The sequence below is a fragment of the Phyllobates terribilis genome, unplaced genomic scaffold, assembly GCF_046119375.1.
Source record: "Phyllobates terribilis strain yellow unplaced genomic scaffold, ASM4611937v1 Scaffold_55__1_contigs__length_8800988, whole genome shotgun sequence".
Lineage (NCBI taxonomy): Eukaryota > Metazoa > Chordata > Amphibia > Anura > Dendrobatidae > Phyllobates > Phyllobates terribilis.
In genome coordinates this window covers 7,016,016-7,036,319 of record NW_027362815.1, presented here as the reverse complement: position 1 = coordinate 7,036,319, position 20,304 = coordinate 7,016,016, and positions in this window count along the sequence as shown.

The following is a 20,304-nucleotide window of genomic DNA, read 5'->3' as shown; positions in this document are numbered from 1 at the left end:
AGGACTTATCAGACCTCTAATATGGGCATAAAGGTTATAGAAATGTAAATCTATACATACTTCTATGGCCCATATTAGAGGTTTGCTTGCTTTCAAATATCCTGGCTCCGGCCTGCTATCGCTCTGGCTCTGGCCTGCCTTTGCCCTGGCTCTGTCCTGCTCTCGCTCTGGCTCTGTCCTGCTCTCGCTCTGGCTCTGTCCTGCTCTCGCTCTGGCTCTGTCCTGCTCTCGCTCTGGCTCTGTCCTGCTCTCGCTCTGGCTCTGTCCTGCTCTCGCTCTGGCTCTGTCCTGCTCTCGCTCTGGCTCTGTCCTGCTCTCGCTCTGGCTCCGGCCTGCTCTCGCCCTGCCTCCGACCTGCTCTCGCTCTGCCTCTGACCTGCTCTGGCTCTGGCCTGCCCTCGCCCTGGCTCCGGCCTGCTCTCTCTCTGGCTCTGTCCTGCCCATGCCTTGGCTCCGGCCTGCTCTCTCTCTGGCTCTGGCCTGCCCTTGCCTTAGCTCCGGCCTGCTCTCGCTCTGACTCTGACCTGCCCTCGCCCTGGCTCTGGCCTACCCTCGCCTTGGCTCCGGCCTGCTCTCGCCTTGGCTCCGGCCTGCTCTCGCTCTGGCTCCTGTATGCCCTCGCCCTGGCTCCGGCCTGCCCTCGCATTGGCTCCGGCTTGCTCTCGCCCTGGCTCTGGCCTGCCCTTGCCTTGGCTCTGGCCTGCTCTCACTCTGGCTCTGTCCTGCTCTTGCCCTGGCTCTGGCCTGCTCTCGCTCTGGCTCTGGCCTGCCCTCGCACTGGCTCCGGCCTGCTCTCTCTCTGGCTCTGGCCTGCCCTGGCCCTGGCTCCGGCCTACTATCGCTTTGGCTCTGGCCTGCTCTCGCTCTGGCCTCGCCCTGTCTCCGGTCTCGTCTCGCCCTGGTTCCGGCCTGCCCTTGCCTTGGCTCTGGCCTTCTCTCCCTCTGGCTCTGGCCTGCCCTTGCCTTGGCTCTGGCCTACTCTCGCTCTGGCTCTGGCCTGCCCTCGCCCTGGCTCCGGCCTGCTCTTTCTCTGGCTCTGGCCTGCTCTCGCTCTGACTCTGGCCTGCCCTCGCCCTGGTCCTTAAATACCGCAGCAGAGTCCTTAAATAATGCAGCAAAGTCCTTAAATAATGCAGCAGAGCCCTTAAATACTGCAGCAGAGTCCTTAAATAATGAAGCAAAGTCCTTAAATAATGCAGAGGAGCCCTTAAATACCGCAGCAGAGTCCTGAAATAATGCAGCAAAGTCCTTAAATAATGCAGCAGAGTCCTTAAATACCGCAGCAGAGTCCTTAAATGCAGCAGCAGAGTCCTTAAATACTGCTGCAGTCTTTAAATAATGCAGCAGAGTCCTTCAATACAGCAGCAGAGTCCTTAATTAATGCAGCAAAGTCCTTAAATAATGCAGCAGAGTCCTTAAATACCACAGCAGAGTCCTTAAATAATGCTGCAGAGTCCTTACATAATGCATCCGGTCTGCTCTGGATCTGTCTCTGGCCTGCCCTCGCCTTGGCTCCGGCCTGCTCTCGCTCTGGCTTTGGCCTGCCCTCACCTTGGCTCCGGCCTGCTATTGCTCTGGCTCCGGCCTGCCCTCGCCCTGGCTCCGGCCTGCCCTTACTCTGGCTCTGGCCAGCCCTCGCCTTGGCTCCGGCCTGCTCTTTCTCTGGTTCTGGCCTGCCCTCGCCCTGGCTCCGGCCTGCTCTTGCTCTAGCCTTCCCTCTTCTTGACTCCGGTCTGCTCTCGCTCTGGTTCTGGCCTGCCTTCGCCTTGGCTCTGGCTCAAGCCTGCTCTACCTCTCTGGCTGTGGCCTTCCCTTTCCTTGGCTCCGGACTCCTCTCGCTCTGGCTCTGGCCTGCTTTCGCTCTGGCCTGCCCTCGACTTGGCTCCAACCTGCTCTCGCTCTGGATCTGGCCTGCCCTCGCCTTGGCTCCGGCCTGCTCTCGCTCTGGCGCTGGCCTGCCCTGGCTCTGCCTCTGGCCTGCCCTCGCCTTGCCTCTGGCCCTGCCTCTCGCCTTAGCTCCGGCCTGCTCTCGCTCTAGCTCCGGACTGCCCTCGCCCTGGCTCCGGCCTGCTCTCTTTTTGGCTCTGGCCTGCCCTTGCTCTGGCTCCGGCCTACTCTCGCTCTGGCCTGCTCTCGCTCTGGCTATGGCCTTGCCCTGGCTCCGGTCTTTTCTCGCCCTGGTTCCGGCCTGCCCTTGCTTTGACTCCGGCCTTCTCTCACTCTGGCTCTGGCCTGCCCTTGCCTTGGCTCTGGCCTACTCTCACTCTAGCTCTGGCCTGCCCTCGACCTGGCTCCGGTCAGCTCTCGTTCTGGCTCTGGCCTGCTCTCGCTCTGGCTCTGGCGTGCCCTCGCCTTGGCTCCGGCCTGCTCTCGCTCTGGGCCTGCCCTCGCCCTTGCTCCGGCCTGCTCTGGATCTGGCTCTGGCCTGCCCTCGCCTTGTCTCCGGCCTGCTCTCGCCCTGGCTCCGGCCTGCTCTCGCCCTGGCTCCGGCCTGCTCTCGCTCTGGCTCTGGCCTGCCCTCGCCTTGGCTCCGGCCTGCTCTCACCTTGGCTCCAGCCTGCTCTTGCTCTGGCTCCTGCCTACCCTCGCCCTGGCTCCGGCCTGCCCTTGCTCTGGCTCTGGCCTGCCCTCGCCTTGGCTCCGACCTGCTCTGGCTCTGGTCTGCCCTCGCCTTGGCTCCGGCCTGCTCTCGCTCTGGCGCTGGCCTGCCCTCGCCTTGGCTCCGACCTGCTCTGGCTCTGGTCTGCCCTCGCCTTGGCTCCGGCCTGCTCTCGCTCAGCCTCTGGCCTGCCCTCGCCTTGGCTCCGGCCCTGCTCTCGCCTTAGCTCCGGCCTTCTCTCGCTCTAGCTCCGGACTGCCCTCGCCCTGGCTCCGGCCTGCTCTCTTTTTGGCTCTGGCCTGCCCTCGCCCTGGCTCCGGCCTACTCTCGCTCTGGCTCTGGCCTGCTCTCAATCTGGCCTCTCCCTGGCTCCGGCCTGTTCTCGCCCTGGTTCCGGCCTGCCCTTGCTTTGACTCCGGCCTTCTCTCGCTCTGGCTCTGGCCTGCCCTTGCCTTGGCTCTGGCCTACTCTCGCTCTAGCTCTGTCCTGCCCTCGACCTGGCTACGGTCAGCTCTCGTTCTGGATCTGGCCTGCTCTCGCTCTGACTCTGACCTGCCCTCGCCCTGGCTCCGGCCTGCTCTGGATCTGGCTCTGGCCTGCCCTCGCCTTGGCTCCGGCCTGCTCTCGCCCTGGCTCCGGCCTCCTCTCGCTCTGGCTCTGGCCTGCCCTCGCCTTGGCTCCGGCCTGCTCTCTCCTTGGCTCCGGCCTGCTCTTGCTCTGGCTCCGGCCTGCCCTCGCCCTGGCTCCGGCCTGCCCTTGATCTGGCTCCAGCCAGCCCTCACCTTGGCTCCGGCCTGCTCTCGCCCTGGCTCCGCCTGCTCTTGCTCTAGCTCCGGCCTGCTCTGTCTCAGCCTCTGGCCTGCCCTCGCCTTGGCTCCGACCTGCTCTCGCTCTGGCTCTGGCCTGCCCTCGCCTTGGCTCCGACCTGCTCTCGCTCTGGCTCTGGCCTGCGCTCGCCTTGGCTCCGGCCTGCTCTCTCCTTGCCTCCGGCCTGCCCTCGCCCTGGCTCCGGCCTGCCCTTGCTCTGGCTCCAGCCAGCCCTCACCTTGGCTCCGGCCTGCTCTCGCCCTGGCTCCGCCTGCTCTTGCTCTAGCTCTGACCTGCCGTCACCCTGGCTCCGGCCTGCTCTCGCTCTGGCTCTGGCTGTCACGGGTGTGTTGCCACGAAGATCGTCACGAGTACACAGCCTGACTTCTCGCAGCTGACTTGTTGGTGCTTTGTGTTTTTTCGGCAGTGAAGGAGTTAATTCTCTCTCTCTCTGGGCTAGCTGAGGTCCAGCCTCGCCCAGCTGCAATCAATACTTCTGTAGTGAGACTCCTTCATATTCCTGCAGGTCTGTTTGGGAGGTGTCGGTGAAAGCTTTTCATTCAGACTTACAGAGCGGATCGTGGTGTTTGGAGTTGCTGAGATAAGTGTATTTGGAAGTGTTTTTTCCCTTTCCTCGCTTTATCATTTATCTCCTTTCCCGTTGGTGTTCCCTCTGTTGTAGTTGTGTAGAAGTTGTATGCAAGGTGGTTTTGGTTTTTCCCTTGTACTGTCTCGTTCGTCTAAATACTGTGTGTGGGCATATTATTTCTGGTTCCCAATTGTTGTGATCGGGGTCCTTCTCAGGACTAGATTACTGAAGTGCAGGGATCCTCAGGAGGTAGGGGTTACGCTGGCGGCCTGGACCTCTGTACCTTTAACAGTACCTCCAGGTTGAGGGATTAGTCAGGGCCCCAGTTTAGGGTCAGCTTAGGCCCCCTACCTCCAGTATTCTGTGACAGTGTGACATTTTCACCGACCAACTTAGTTTTTCTCCAGCTACCATGGATCCAGTAGCCGGTCTAGCTCGGCAGTTGCAGAGTTTGTCCATGGGGCTGGCGGACGTTAGGTCCAAGGTTTTGCATCCTCTGGAGCAAGCCGGACCAGAACCTAAAGTAGCTCTCCCTGACAGGTTCACTGGGGGGCGGGACAAGTTTTTTGTTTTCCGGGAGGCATGCAAATTGTACTTTCGGCTGCGGCCTCGGTTATCGGGCAGCGAAGAACAAAGGGTGGGAATTGTCATCTCGCTCCTACAAGGGGACCCACAATCTTGGGCGTTCTCTCTTCCCCCAAGCTCCCCGGTTCTCCAGTCAGTGGATAGGTTTTTCGCTGCTCTGGGACTCGTATATGATGACCCAGATCGGATCTCCCTTGCTGAGTTTAAGTTACGTAGGATTCAGCAGGGAGATCGTCCGGCGGAGGAATTCTGTTCGGAGTTCCGTAGGTGGGCCACGGACACCCAGTGGAATGACCCGGCTCTTAGGAGCCAGTTTTGTCATGGTTTATCCGACAAATTACAGGATGTGTTGGCACAGTATGACTCTCCCGCGTCACTGGAAGCCGCTATGGCCCTTGCCATTCGCGTTGACAGACGGCTTCGGGAGAGGTGCGGGATAACTCTACCCCCTGTAATGTCTCCACCTCCTACAAGGTCCCCTCATATGGTGGTTCCCCTGGTCAGTCCGGAGGAGCCTATGCAATTAGGAGGGACATCATTTCGGGGAAGGGGACCGGTGGAGCGCCATAAGACAGGAAGGTGTTTCCTCTGCGGGAAAAAGGGACATTTTATTGGGGGGTGTCCATCCCGTCCCTTGCAGAGTAAAGAGTCGTCGAAAAAACTGTTGATCCCAGGTTGTGTGGTGGACGGCAATCTGGGAGTAGGTATTTCGTCCCTAGGTTCGTCTCAGTTTCTCGTACCGGCGGAGGTGGTGGTGGGTGCGAGAACTGAGAGGATATCTGTTCTTCTGGATAGTGGGGCCGGGGCTAATCTGGTTGATGCTCGGTTTGCCCGGGTTCAAGGTATGCGATTGAGTGAGTTGGCTAAACCCATCCCCATATTCTCGATCGATGCCAGGCCTCTCGGTCAGGGAAGTTTTTTGCAAGCTGTGCATGGCGTAAAACTTCAAGTGGGGGCAATACATAAAGAACTGTTGTCTTGCTACGTGTTGGAGGGTCTTCCCACTCCTATAGTGTTGGGCCTTCCTTGGTTAGCTAAGCATAACCCGGTTATTAATTGGCAAACCAGAGAGATAAGCCAATGGAGTAAATTCTGTAATAAAAACTGCATGAACACGGTCATCGGTGCGGTTACTCCTTGGGTCTTACCTCCATTTCTGGCGGACTTTGAGGATGTATTCTCGGAGAATGGGTGTCAGGAACTACCTCCTCATCGCGAGTATGACTGTTCTGTAAAACTGCTCCCTGAGGCCAAGTTACCTAAAGCTAGGTTGTATAACCTTTCTGGTCCTGAGAGGCAGGCCATGAAGGATTATATTTCTGAAAGTCTGGCTAAGGGGCATATTAGACCTTCATCTTCACCGGTGGCCGCGGGGTTCTTCTTTGTTAAGAAGAAAGATGGAGGCCTACGCCCTTGCCTGGATTTCCGTGAACTTAATCGGATTACGGTCCGAGATCCGTATCCTCTCCCACTTATTCCCGATCTCTTTAATCAGATCGTGGGCGCCAAATGGTTCTCTAAGTTGGATCTCAGGGGGGCGTACAATCTGATTAGGATGAAGGAGGGGGATGAGTGGAAGACGGCTTTTAACACTCCGGAGGGGCATTATGAGAACCTTGTCATGCCATTCGGTCTGACTAATGCCCCGGCGGTGTTTCAACACTTTGTTAATGATATTTTTCGCCACCTGGTGGGACAGTTTGTTGTCATATATCTGGATGATATCTTAATTTACTCGCCGGATCTGGTGTCTCATCAGGAGCACGTTAGACAGGTGTTACAGATCTTGCGGGATAATAAACTGTATGCCAAGTGGGAAAAGTGTGTGTTCGCCGTACAGGAACTCCAGTTTTTAGGCTTCCTGGTTTCAGCGTCCGGTTTTCGTATGGACCCTGGGAAAGTGCGGGCAGTTCTTGAGTGGGATCGGCCGGAGAATCTTAAGGCACTACAACGTTTCCTGGGGTTTGCTAACTATTACCGGAAGTTCATTCGTAATTTCTCGTCCATGGTTAAGCCTCTCACAGACATGACTAAAAAGGGGACGGATTTTTCTAGGTGGTCTGACAAGGCTTGTCAAGCATTCTCCTCCTTGAAAAAATGTTTTGCCTCGGCACCCATACTCATTCAACCTGATGCGTCTCAGCCATTCTTTGTAGAGGTAGACGCTTCCGAGGTAGGGGTGGGAGCAGTATTGTCACAGGGTTCGTCCCCTGGTAAGTGGCATCCGTGCGCCTTTTTCTCTAAAAAATTGTCGTCCGCTGAGAGGAATTACGATGTCGGCAATAGGGAACTCTTGGCCATTAAGTTAGCTTTTGAGGAGTGGCGCCATTTTTTGGAGGGGGCAGTTCATCCGGTCACCGTCATCACCGATCACAAGAACCTGCTATATCTGGAGTCCGCTAAACGTCTGAATCCCAGACAAGCTAGGTGGTCATTGTTTTTTACCAGGTTTAATTTCGTCGTTACATATCGTCCTGGGTCTAAAAATGTAAAGGCGGATGCCTTATCTCGTAGTTTCCCTGGGGCCGGGAATACGGACGACCCGATTCCTATTCTTCAGGAGGGGGTGGTGGTTTCGGCAGTATGCTCTGAGCTGGAGGAGGAGATATTGGAGGCTCAGGGGGACGCCCCTGTTGGACCTCCGGGGAGACTGTTCGTTCCAGATCAGTTGCGACAAAAGGTGATCGAGGCACACCATAACTCAGTTTTTGCAGGACACCCGGGGAGTAAAGCAACTGTGGATCTCCTCTCGCGTCGGTTTTGGTGGCCTAACTTACATAAAGAGGTGGTAACTTTTGTCGCGTCCTGTGGGTTTGTGCGCGCTCTAAGACCTCACATACCCGTCCGTCTGGGGCCCTTTTACCTTTGAAGATCCCGGAGCGTCCTTGGACTCATCTGTCTATGGACTTTATTACGGACCTCCCTCCGTCTTCGGGTAAAACGGTCATACTCGTTGTAGTGGACAGGTTCAGCAAGATGGCACATTTTATCGCTCTTCCGGCTCTCCCTAATGCTAAAACTCTTGCGCAGGTGTTCATTGGGGAGATTGTGAGGCTTCACGGGGTACCCTCCGAGGTGGTGTCTGATCGGGGGTCTCAGTTTGTGTCCAAGTTCTGGAAGGCGTTTTGTGCACGGCGGGGGATGCATTTGTCATTCTCGTCGGCTTTTCATCCTCAGACCAATGGTCAGACGGAACGTATGAACCAGAGCTTGGAGACATATCTTCGGTGTTTTGTGTCAGAGAACCAGGAGGACTGGGCTTCTTTCCTACCTCTGGCAGAGTTTGCTCTCAATAATAGGCGGAGCGAGTCCACTGGTAAGTCCCCGTTTTTTGGGGCATATGGTTTTCACCCCCAGTTTTGTACTTTCAGTAGGGGGGGCTCTTCGGGGGTTCCGGAGGAGGAACGATTTTCCTCATCTCTCGCTTCAGTATGGAGAGGGGTGCTGAAGAATCTGAATACTATGGGGAACCGATACAAACGTATGGCTGATAGGAGGAGAGTGTCTGGTCCGGACCTAAGTGTGAACGATCAGGTATGGTTGTCTACCAGGAATATTAAACTTAAGGTTCCCTCCTGGAAACTGGGTCCCAGGTTCATCGGGCCGTACAGAATCAGTTCTGTTATTAATCCGGTGGCATTCCGTCTTGACCTCCCCCCTACGTTTAAAATTCACAACGTGTTTCACAGATCATTGCTTAAGAGGTATGTGGCGCCGGTGGTACCGTCACCTTTACCTCCCCCTCCTGTGGTTGTCAATGGTAACTTGGAGTTCCAGGTATCGAGGGTCATTGATTCACGCTTTAATCGCCGGTCCCTTCAGTACTTGGTTCATCGGAAGGGGTATGGTCCTGAGGAGAGGATGTGGGTTCCTGCGTCGGATATTAACGCAGACCGATTAGTTCGGGCCTTCCACACGACTCACCCGAATAAACCTGGCCCTGAGGGTCCGGAGGCCCCTCGTAGAAGGGGGGGTACTGTCACGGGTGTGTTGCCACGAAGATCGTCACGAGTACACAGCCTGACTTCTCGCAGCTGACTTGTTGGTGCTTTGTGTTTTTTCGGCAGTGAAGGAGTTAATTCTCTCTCTCTCTGGGCTAGCTGAGGTCCAGCCTCGCCCAGCTGCAATCAATACTTCTGTAGTGAGACTCCTTCATATTCCTGCAGGTCTGTTTGGGAGGTGTCGGTGAAAGCTTTTCATTCAGACTTACAGAGCGGATCGTGGTGTTTGGAGTTGCTGAGATAAGTGTATTTGGAAGTGTTTTTTCCCTTTCCTCGCTTTATCATTTATCTCCTTTCCCGTTGGTGTTCCCTCTGTTGTAGTTGTGTAGAAGTTGTATGCAAGGTGGTTTTGGTTTTTCCCTTGTACTGTCTCGTTCGTCTAAATACTGTGTGTGGGCATATTATTTCTGGTTCCCAATTGTTGTGATCGGGGTCCTTCTCAGGACTAGATTACTGAAGTGCAGGGATCCTCAGGAGGTAGGGGTTACGCTGGCGGCCTGGACCTCTGTACCTTTAACAGTACCTCCAGGTTGAGGGATTAGTCAGGGCCCCAGTTTAGGGTCAGCTTAGGCCCCCTACCTCCAGTATTCTGTGACAGTGTGACACTGGCCTGCCCTCAGGGCCTTGGCTCCGGCCTGCTCTCGCTCTGGCCTGCCCTGGCTCTGCCTCTGGCCTGCCCTCGCCTTGGCTCCGGCCCTGCTCTCGTCTTAGCTCCGGCCTGCTCTCGCTCTAGCTCCAGACTGACCTCGCCCTGGCTCCGGCCTGCTCTCTTTTTGGCTCTGGCTACCCTTGCCCTGGCTCCGGCCTACTCTGGCTCTGACCTGCTCTCGCTCTGGCTCTGGCCTCACCCTGGCTCCGGCCTGTTCTCCCCCTGGTTCTGGCCTGCCCTTGCTTTGACTCCGGCCTTCTCTCGCTCTGGCTCTGGCCTGCCCTTGCCTTGGCTCTGGCCTACTCTCGCTCTAGCTCTGGCCTGCCCTCGACCTGGCTCCGGTCTGCTCTCGTTCTGTCTGTGGCGTGCCCTCGCCTTGGCTCCGCGGAGCCTGCTATCGCTCTGACTCTGGCCTGCCCTCGCCCTGGCTCCGACCTGCCCTCGCTTTGGCTCCGGCCTGCTCTCGCTATGGCTCTCGCCTGTTCTCTCTCGCCTTGGCTCCGGCCTGCTCTTGCTCTGCCTCCGGCCTGCCCTCGCCCTGGCTCCGCCCCGCCCTTGCTCTGGCTCCAGCCAGCCCTCACCTTGGCTCCGGCCTGCTCTCGCCCTGGTTCCGCCTGCTCTTGCTCTAGCTCTAGCCTGCCTGCCGTCACCCTTGCTCCGGCCTGCTCTCGCTCTGGCCTGCTCTCGCTCTGGCTTCGGCCTGCCCTCGCCCTGGCTCCGCTCTGGGCAGCCCTCGCCTTGGCTCCGGCCAGCTCCTGCTCTGGCTCCGGCCTGCCCTCGCCTTGGCTCCGGCCTGCTCTCGCCCTGGCTCCGGCCTGCTCTCGCCCTGGCTCTGGCCTGCCCTCACCCTGGCTCCGGCCTGATCTCGCTCTGGCTCTGGCCTGCTCTCGCTCTGGCTCTGAGAGTCTGCCCTCGCCCTGGCTCCAGCCTGCTCTATAGAGCTCTAGAGGGCTGAGGCCAGTTCTCTCGCTCTGGCTCTGGCCTGCCCTTGCCTTGGCTCCGGACTGCTCTTGCTCTGGCCTGTTCTCGCTCTGGCTCTGGCCTTCCCTCGCCTTGGCTCTGGCCTGCTCTTGCCCTGGCTCCGGCCTGCTCTCGCTCTTGCTCTGGCCTGCCCTCGCCTTGGCTCCGGCCTGCTCTCGCTCTGGCTCTGGCCTGCCCTCGCCCTGGCTCCGGCCTGCTCTCTTTTTGGCTTTGGCCTGCCCTCGCCCTGGCTCCAGGCTACTCTCGCTCTGGCTCTGGCCTGCTCTCGCTCTGGCCTCGCCCTGGCTCCGGCCTGTTCTCGCCCTGGTTCCGGCATGCCCTTACCTTGACTCCGGCCTTCTCTCATTCTGGCTCTGGCCTGCCCTTGCCTTGGCTCTGGCCTACTCTCGCTCTGGCCTGTCCTCGACTTGGCTCTCCGGTCTGCTCTCGTTCTGGCTCTGGCCTGCTCTCGCTCTGGCTCCGGCCTGCTCTGGCTCTGGCCTGCCCTCGCCTTGGCTCCGGCCTGCTCTCGCTCTGGCTCCGTCCTGCTCTGGCTCCGGCCTGCTCTCGCTCTGGCTTGCCCTCGCCTTGGCTCAGGCCTGCTCTCGCCTTGTCTCCGGCCTGCCCTCTCTCTGGCTCTGGCCTGCCCTCTCCCTGGCTCCGGCATGTTCTCGCCTTGGCTCCGGCCTGCTATCGCTCTGACTCTAGCCTGCCCAAGCTCGCTCTGGCTCTGGCTTACCCTCGCTCTGGCTCTTGCCTGCCCTCGCCTTGACTCCGGCCTGCTCTGACTCTGGCTCGGGCCTGCCCTTGCCCTGGCTCTGGCCTTCTCTCGCCCTGGCTCCGGCCTGCTCTCGCCCTGGCTCTGGAAGCTCCATAACCAGCCGGTAAGGAAAGCTAAGGACGCCATCGGGTAGTGGTAGCACAATGTCAGGGGCATAGTTGGTAAGAATCCCCTGAAGTAGTGCCAACACCTGAAGATTGTCTGCAGGAACTCCAGACATTTCAATCAAATCCAAGCGCGATCAGTTTATCACTATCTCTAGCTAATCACTGACAACAATGACACCGGGGCTGTAAACACTTGTGTAAGTAGTGAGGGTGTATTGTGATGTCATCAGTGATGATGTCATAATGAAATCTTAGTGATGGCCAGGTATAGTTTTGCTCTTGCCCTGGTTCCGGCCTGCCCTTGCCTTGGCTCCGGCCTTCTCTCGCTCTGGCTCCGGCCTACCCTTGCCCTGGCTCCGGCCTACCCTTGCCCTGGCTCCGGCCTGCCCTTGCCCTGGCTCCGGCCTACACTCGCTCTGCCTCTGGCCTGCTCTCGCTCTGGCTCTGGCCTGCCCCTGCCTTTGCTGCGGCTTCCTCCCGCTCTGGCTCTGGCCTGCCCTTGCCTTGGCTCTGGACAGCTCTCGCTTTGGCTCTGGCCTGCCCTTGCTTGGCTCCGTCCGGCCTGCTCTTGCTCTGGCTCTGGCCTGCCCTCGCTCTGGCCTGCCGTCGCCTTGTCTCCGGCCTGATCTGACTCTGGCTCTGGCCTGCCCTCGCCCTGCTTTCGCCTTGGCTCTGGCCTGCTCTCGCCCTGGCTCTGGCCTGCTCTCGCCCTGGTTCCGGCTTCCCTTGCCATGGCTCCGGCCTTCTTTCTCTCTGGCTCTGGGCTTGCCTTGGCTCTGGCCAAATCTCGTTCTGGCCAAGACGAAGGCAGGCCAGAGCCACAGCGAGAGCTGTAATCCATGCGTCCCTCAACTTTAACAAGATTCCCGGTGCCGGCATTGGCCACACAGCCCCAAAGCATGATGGAACCTCCACCAAATTTTACTGTGTGTAGCAAGTCGGAGCCAAGGCGAGGACGGAGCCAAGGCAGGCCGTAGCCTGAGCTATGGCATAGTGGAGCCAGTGTGAGGGCAGTACGGAGCTAGAGCGAGAGCAGGCCGGAGCCAAGGCAAGGGCAGGCCAGAGGCAGAGCCAGGGTAGGCCAGAGCAAGAGCAGGCCAGAGCGAGAGCAGGCCGGAGCCAGAGCGAGAGCAGTCCGGAACCAAGGCGAAGGCAGGCCCGAGCAAGAGCAGGTGCTGGCCAGGGCGAGGGCTGGCCGGAGCCAGAACTAGGGCAGGCCGGAGCCAGGGCGAGGGAAGGCCGAAGCCAGAGCGAGAGCAGGCTGGAGCCAGGGCGAGAGCAGGCCGGAGCCAAGACGAGGGCAGGCCAGAGCGAGAGCAGGCCAGAGCTAGGACGAGTGCAGGCCGGAGCCAGGGCGAGAGCAGGCCAGAGCCAGCGCGAGAGCATTCCAGGGCGAGGGCAGACCAGAGTGAGAGCGAGAGCATTCCAGAGCAAGAGCAGGCCAGAGCCTGAGCGAGAGTAGGCCGGAGCCAAGGCGAGAGCAGGCCGGAGCCAAGGCGAGAGCAGGCCGGAGCTAGAGCAGGAGCTGGCCAGAGCCAAGGCGAGGGCTGGCCGGAGCCAGATCAAGGGCAGGCCGGAGCCAGGGCGAGGGCAGGCCGGACACAGAGCGAGAGCAGGTCGGAGACAAGGGTAGAGGAGGCTAGAGCCAAGGCGAGGGCAGGCCAGAGCCAAGGCGAGAGCAGGCCGGAGCCAAGGCAAGGGCAGGCCAGAGCCAGAGCAGGCCGGAGGCAGGCCATAGTCAGAGCAAGAGCAGGCCGGAGCCATGGCGAAGGCACGCCAGAGCAAGAGCAGGCCTGAGCCAGGGCGAGGACAGGCCAGAGCGAGAGTAGGCGAGAGCCAAGGCAAAGGCATGCTAGAGCTAGAGCGAGAGAAGGCCGGAGGGAGCCAAGGCAAGGGCATGCCGGAACCAGGGGGGGGAGCAGGCCGGAGACAGGGCGAGGTCAGAGCGAGAGCAGGCCAGAGCCAGAGCGAGAGTAGGCTGGACAAGGCGAGGGCAGGCCAGGGCGAAGAGCAAGCCCGAGTCAGAGCGATGGCAGGCCAGAGCCAAGGTGAGGGCAGTCCGAAGCTAGAGCGAAAGTAGACCAGCGCCAAGGCGAGAGCAGGGCCGGAGCCAAGGCGAAGGCCAAGGCGAAGAAGAGCGAGATCAGGCCGGAGTCAAGACGAGGGCAGGCGAGAGCAAGGGCAGGCCGGAGCCAGGGTGAGAGCAGGCCTAAGCCAGGGCGAGAGCAGGCCTAAGTCAGGGCGAGAGCAGGCCGGAGCCAGGGCGAGAGCAGGCCGGAGCCAGGGCGAGAGCAGGTCGGAGCCAGGGTGAGAGCAGGTCGGAGCCAGGGCGAGAGCAGGCCGGAGCCAAGGCGAGGGCAGGCCAGAGCCAGATCCAGAGCAGGCCGGAGCCAGGGCGAGGGCAGGCCAGACAGAGCGAGAGCAGGCCGTAGCCAAGGCGAGGGCACGCCAGAGCGAGAGCAGGCCGGAGCCAGGGCGAGGGCAGGCCAGAGCGAGAGTAGGCCAGAGCCAAGGCAAGGGCAGGCCAGAGCGAGAGAAGGTCAGAGTCAAGGCAAGGGCAGGCCGAAACCAGGACGAGAGCAGGCCGGAGACAGGGTGAGTGAGGCCAGAGCCAGAGCGAGAGCAGGCCAGAGCGAGAGTAGGCCAGAGCCAGGGCGAGAGCAGGCCGAAGCCAGGCGAGGGCAGGCCAGAGCGAGGGCAGGCCAGAGGCAGAGCAGGCCGGAGGCAGGCCATAGTCAGAGCAAGAGCAGGCCAGAGCCATGGCGAAGGCACGCCAGAGCCAAGGCAAGGGCAGGCCAGAGCCAGAGCAGGCCGGAGGCAGGCCATAGTCAGAGCAAGAGCAGGCCGGAGCCATGGCGAAGGCACGCCAGAGCAAGAGCAGGCCTGAGCCAGGGCGAGGACAGGCCAGAGCGAGAGTAGGCGAGAGCCAAGGCAAAGGCATGCTAGAGCTAGAGCGAGAGAAGGCCGGAGGGAGCCAAGGCAAGGGCAGGCCGGAACCAGGGGGGGGAGCAGGCCGGAGACAGGGCGAGGTCAGAGCGAGAGCAGGCCAGAGCGAGAGTAGGCTGGACTGGGCGAGGGCAGGCCAGGGTGAAGAGCAGGCCGGAGTCAGAGCGATGGCAGGCCAGAGCCAAGGCGAGGGCAGTCCGGAGCTAGAGCGAAAGTAGGCCAGCGCCAAGGCGAGAGCAGGGCCGGAGCCAAGGCGAAGGCAGGCCAGAAGAAGAGCGAGATCAGGCCGGAGTCAAGACAAGGACAGGCGAGAGCAAGGGCAGGCCGGAGCCAGGGTGAGAGCAGGCCTAAGCCAGGGCGAGAGCAGGCCGGAGCCAGGGCGAGAGCAGGTCGGAGCCAGGGCGAGAGCAGGTCGGAGCCAGGGCGAGAGCAGGTCGGAGCCAGGGCGAGAGCAGGTCGAAGCCAGGGCGAGAGCAGGCCGGAGCCAGGGCGAGGGCTGGCCAGACAGAGCGAGAGCAGGCCGTAGCCAAGGCGAGGGCACGCCAGAGCGAGAGCAGGCCAGAGCGAGAGTAGGCCGGAGCCAGGGCGGGGGCAGGCCAGAGCCAGAGCGAGAGTAGGCCAGAGCCAAGGCAAGGTCAGGCCAGAGCGAGAGAAAGCCAGAGTTAAGGCAAGGGCACGCCGAAACCAGGACGAGAGCAGGCCGGAGACAGGGTGAGTGAGGCCAGAGCGAGTGCGAGAGCAGGCCAGAGCGAGAGTAGGCCAGAGCCAGGGCGAGGGCAGGCCAGAGAGAGAGCAGGCCGAAGCCAGGCGAGGGCAGGCCAGAGCGAGAGCAGGCCAGAGCCAAGGCAAGGGCAGGCCAGAGACAGAGCGATAGCAGGCAGAGCGAGAGCAGTCCGGAGCCAGAGCTAGGGCTGGCCAGAGTGAGAGCAAGCCAGAGCGAGAGCAGGCTGGAGCCAAGGCGAAGGCAGGCCAGAACAAGAGCGAGATCAGGTTAGAGTCAAGACGAGGGCAGGCCAGAGCCAGAGAGAGAGCAGGCTGGAGCCAGGGCAAGGGCAGGCCAGAGCGAGAGTGGGTCGGAGCCAGGGCAAGGGCAGGCCAGAGCGAGAGCGGGTCGGAGCCAGGGCGAGAGCAGGTCGGAGCCAGGGCGAGAGCAGGCCGGAGCCAATGCGAGGGCAGGCCGGAGACAGAGGGGCTGGCCGGAGTCAGGGCGAGGGCAGGCCGGAGCCAGAGCGAGAGTAGGCGAGAGCAAAGGCAGGCAAGAGCTAGAGCGAGAGAAGGCCGGAGGGAGCCAAGGCAAGGGCAGGCCGGAACCAGGGGGGGGAGCAGGCCGGAGACAGGGCGAGGTCAGAGCGAGAGCAGGCCAGAGCGAGAGTAGGCTGGAGCCAGGGCGAGGGCAGGGAGAGCAGGCCAGAGCCAGGGCGAAGAGCAGGCCGGAGTCAGAGCGATGGTAGGCCAGAGCCAGGGCGAGGGCAGTCCGAAGCTAGAGCGAAAGTAGGCCAGCGCCAAGGCGAGAGCAGGGCCGGAGCCCAGGCGAAGGCAGGCCAGAAGAAGAGCGAGATCAGGCCGGAGTCAAGACGAGGGCAGGCCAGAGCAAGAGCAGGCCAGAGCAAGAGCAGGCAGGAGCCAGGTCGAGGGCAGGCCAGAGCCAAGGCAATGTCAGGCCAGAGCGAGAGAAGGCCAGAGTCAAGGCAAGGGCACGCCGAAACCAGGACGAGAGCAGGCCGGAGACAGGGTGAGTGAGGCAAGAGCGAGTGCGAGAGCAGGCCAGAGCGAGAGTAGGCCAGAGCCAGGGCGAGGGCAGGCCAGAGAGAGAGCAGGCCGAAGCCAGGCGAGGGCAGGCCAGAGCCAAGGCGAGGGCAGGCCAGAGCCAGAGCGATAGCAGGCAGAGCGAGAGCAGTCCGGAGCCAGAGCTAGGGCTGGCCAGAGCGAGAGCAAGCCTGAGCCAGAGCGAGAGCAGGCTGGAGCCAAGGCGAAGGCAGGCCAGAACAAGAGCGAGATCAGGTTAGAGTCAAGACGAGGGCAGGCCAGAGCCAGAGAGAGAGCAGGCTGGAGCCAGGGCAAGGGCAGGCCAGAGCGAGAGCGGGTCGGAGCCAGGGCAAGGGCAGGCCAGAGCGAGAGCGGGTCGGAGCCAGGGCGAGAGCAGGTCGGAACCAGGGCGAGAGCAGGCCGGAGCCAATGCGAGGGCAGGCCGGAGCCAGATCCAGAGCAGGCAGGAGCCAGGTCGAGGGCAGGCCAAAGCCAGAGCAAGAGCAGGCCGGAACCAAGGCGAGGGCTAGCCGGAGTCAGAGCAAGGGCAGGCCGGAGCCAAGGCGAGGACAGGCCGGAGCCAGAGTGAGAGCAGGCCGGAGCCAGGGCAAGAGCAGGTCGGAGCCAGGGCGAGAGCAGGCCGGAGCCAAGGCGAGGGCAGTCCAGAGCCAGATCCAGAGCAGGCCGGAGCCAGGGCGAGGGCAGGCCAGACAGAGCGAGAGCAGGCCGCAGCCAAGGCGAGGGCATGCCAGAGCGAGAGCAGGCCGGAGCCAGGGCGAGGGCAGGCCAGAGCCAGAGCGAGAGTAGGCCAGAGCCAAGGCAAGGGCAGGCCAGAACCGGGGGGGGGAGCAGGCCGGAGACAGGGCGAGGTCAGAGCGAGAGCAGGCCAGAGCGAGAGTAGGCTGGAGCCAGGGCTCCGGCAGGGAGAGCAGGCCAGAGCCAGGGCGAAGAGCAGGCCGGAGTCAGAGCGATGGTAGGCCAGAGCCAGGGCGAGGGCAGTCCGAAGCTAGAGCGAAAGTAGGCCAGCGCCAAGGCGAGAGCAGGGCCGGAGCCCAGGCGAAGGCAGGCCAGAAGAAGAGCGAGATCAGGCCGGAGTCAAGACGAGGGCAGGCCAGAGCAAGAGCAGGCCAGAGCAAGAGCAGGCAGGAGCCAGGTCGAGGGCAGGCCAAAGCCAGAGCAAGAGCAGGCTAGAGCAGGCCGGAACCAAGGCGAGGGCTAGCCGGAGTCAGAGCAAGGGCAGGCCGGAGCCAAGGCGAGGACAGGCCGGAGCCAGAGTGAGAGCAGGCCGGAGCCAGGGCAAGAGCAGGTCGGAGCCAGGGCGAGAGCAGGCCGGAGCCAAGGCGAGGGCAGTCCAGAGCCAGATCCAGAGCAGGCCGGAGCCAGGGCGAGTGCAGGCCAGACAGAGCGAGAGCAGGCCGCAGCCAAGGCGAGGGCATGCCAGAGCGAGAGCAGGCCGGAGCCAGGGCGAGGGCAGGCCAGAGCCAGAGCGAGAGTAGGCCAGAGCCAAGGCAAGGGCAGGCCAGATATCCGTATGCTATCCGTATGCTCTCCATTATCTATCCGTTATCTATCCGTATGCTCTCCATTATCTATCTGTTATCTACTTCAGAGACCTCCACGGGTTTTTGTTCTGTGGTCTGGGGGGCACCTAACAGGTGCAACTATTTGCAAGGTGTAGTTCCGGTTATTCATTGTCCATAACCTGTCAGTCCATAGACTCCACGTTGACAGCCCTGGCTGACCACGCCCATTAGGTTTTGGAAGGATTTTATGATGTCACGATGAGCTAGCAAAACAAAGGGGGTTCCCCAGAGCTGGGAGGAGGATGAGGGACGTAGTACATTCTGGAAAGCTGTGGAACTCCTGGCCTGTATGTGGATGACAACAGCTGATTCATGTTCTATGGAAACTAATGGGATTTATATGGAGATATCCGTATGCTGTCCGTTATCTATCCGTTGGATGCTCTCCATTATCTATCCGTTATCTATTCGTATGCTTTCCGTTATCTATCTGTATGCTCTACAATATCTATCCGTATGCTTTCCGTTACTGGCGAGAGAAGGCCAGAGTCAAGGCAAGGGCAGGCCGAAACCAGGACGAGAGCAGGCCGGAGACAGGGTGAGTGAGGCCAGAGCCAGCGTGAGAGCAGGCCAGAGCTAGAGCCAGAGCAGGCAACCAGGGTGAGGGCAGACCAGAGTGAGAGCGAGAGCAGGCCAGAGCCAAGGTGAGGCCAGAACCAGAGCAAGAGCAGGCCAGAGCCAGAGCGAGAGTAGGCCGGAACTAGGGCGACGGCAGGCCAGAGCCAGAGAGAAAGTAGGCCGGTGCCAGGGCGAGGGCAGGCGAGAGCAGGCCGGTGCCAAGGCGAGGGCTGGCCGGAGGCAGAGCCAGGGTAGGCCAGAGCAAGAGCAGGCCGGAGCCAAGGCAAGGACAGGCCAGAGTGAGAGCAGGCCGGAGCGAGAGCAGTCCGAAGCCAAGGCGAAGGCAGGCCGGAGCCAGAGCAGGTGCTGGCCGTATCCAAGTCGAGGGCTGGCCGGAGCCAGAGCAAGGGCTGGCCGGAGCTAGGGCGAGGGAAGGCCTAAGCCAGAGGGAGAGCAGGCTGGAGCCAGGGTGAAAGCAGGCCGGCCGGAGCCAAGGCGAGGGCAGGCCGGAGCCAGGATGAGGGCAGGCCAGAGCCAGCGCGAGAGCAGGCCAGAGCTAGAGCAGGCAGCCAGGGTGAGGGCAGACCAGAGTGAGAGCGAGAGCAGGCCGGAGCCAAGGCGAGGCCAGAACCAGAGCAAGAGCAGGCCAGAGCGAGAGTAGGCCGGAACTAGGGCGACGGCAGGCCAGAGCCAGAGAGAGAGTAGGCCGGTGCCAGGGCGAGAGCAGGACGGAGCCAAGGAGAGGGCAGGCCGTAGCCCGAGCTATGGCATAGCGGAGCCAGGGTGAGGGCAGTACGGAGCTAGAGCGAGAGCAGGCCGGAGCCAAGGCAAGGGCAGGCCAGAGGCAGAGCCAGGGTAGGCCAGAGCAAGAGCAGGCCAGAGCGAGAGCAGGCCGGAGCCAAGGCAAGGACAGGCCCAAGCCAGAGCGAGAGCAGGCCAGAGCGAGAGCAGTCCGGAGCCAAGCCGAAGGCAGGCCAGAGCGAGAGCAGGCCAGAGCGAGATCAGGCAGGAGCCAAGGCGAAGGCAGGCCGGACGGAGCAAGAGTAGGTGCTGGCCAGGGCGAGGGCTGGCCGGAGCCAGAAAAAAGGCAGGCCGGAGCCAGGGCAAGGGAAGGCCGAAGCCAGAGCGAGAGCAGGCTGGAGCCAGGGCGAGAGCAGGCCGAAGCCAAGACGAGGGCAGGCCAGAGCGAGAGCAGGCCGAAGCCAGGAGGAGTGCAGGCCGGAGCCAGGGCGAGAGCAGGCCAGAGCCAGCGCGAGAGCATGCCAGGGCGAGGGCAGACCAGAGTGAGAGCGAGAGCAGGCCGGATCCGGCCAAGGCCTGGCCAGAGCAAGAGCAGGCCAGAGCCTGAGCGAGAGTAGGCCGGAGCCAAGGCGAGCAGGCCGGAGCTAGAGCAGGAGCTGGCCGGAGCCAAGGCGAGGGCTGGCCGGAGCCAGATCAAGGGCAGGCGGGAGCCAGGGCGAGGGCAGGCTGAAGCCATAGCGAGAGCAGGCCGGAGCCAGGGAGAGGGCAGGCCAGAGCGAGAGCAGGCCAGAGCGAGAGCAGTCCAGAGCCAGAGCGAGAGCAGGCCAGAGCCAGAGCAAGAGCAGGCCCTTGCCAAGGCGAGAGAACGCCGGAGGCAAGGCCAGAGCCAGGGCAGGCCAGAGCGAGAGCAGGCCGGAGCCAAGGTGAGGGCAGGCCGGAGCCAGAACGATAGCAGGCCAGTGCCAGAACGAGAGCAGGCCAGAGCGATAGAAGTCCGGAGCCAAGGTAACTTGCAGGCCAGAGCCAGAGAGAGAGTAGGCCTGAGCCAGAGTGAGAGCAGGCCGGAGCCAAGGCGAAGGCTGGCCAGAACCAGAGCGAGAGCAGGCCGGAGTCAAGACGAGGGCAGACCAGAGCAAGAGCAGGCTGGAGCCAAGGCGAGGGCTGGCCGGAGCCAGAGCAAGGGCAGGCCGGAGCCAGGGCGAGGGCAGGCCGGAGACAGAGCGAGAGCAGGTCGGAGACAAGGGTAGAGCAGGCTGGAGCCAAGGCGAGGGCAAGCCAGAGCCAGGGCGAGAGCAGGCCGAAGCCAAGGCGAGGGCAGGCCAGAGCCAGAGCAGGCCAGAGGCAGAGCAAGAGCAGGCCGGAGCCATGGCGAAGGCACTCCAGAGCAAGAGCAGGCCGGAGCCAGGGCGAGGACAGGCCAGAGCCAGAGCGAGAGTAGGCGAGAGCCAAGGCAAAGGCAGGCAAGAGCTAGAGCGAGAAAAGGCTGGAGGGAGCCAAGGCAAGGGCAGGCCGGAACCAGGGGGGGGAGCAGGCCGGAGACAGGGCGAGGTCAGAGCGAGAGCAGGCCAGAGCCAGAGCGAGAGTAGGCTGGACAGGGCAAGGGCAGGCCAGGGCGAAGAGCAGGCCAGAGCCAAGGCGAGGGCAGTCCGAAG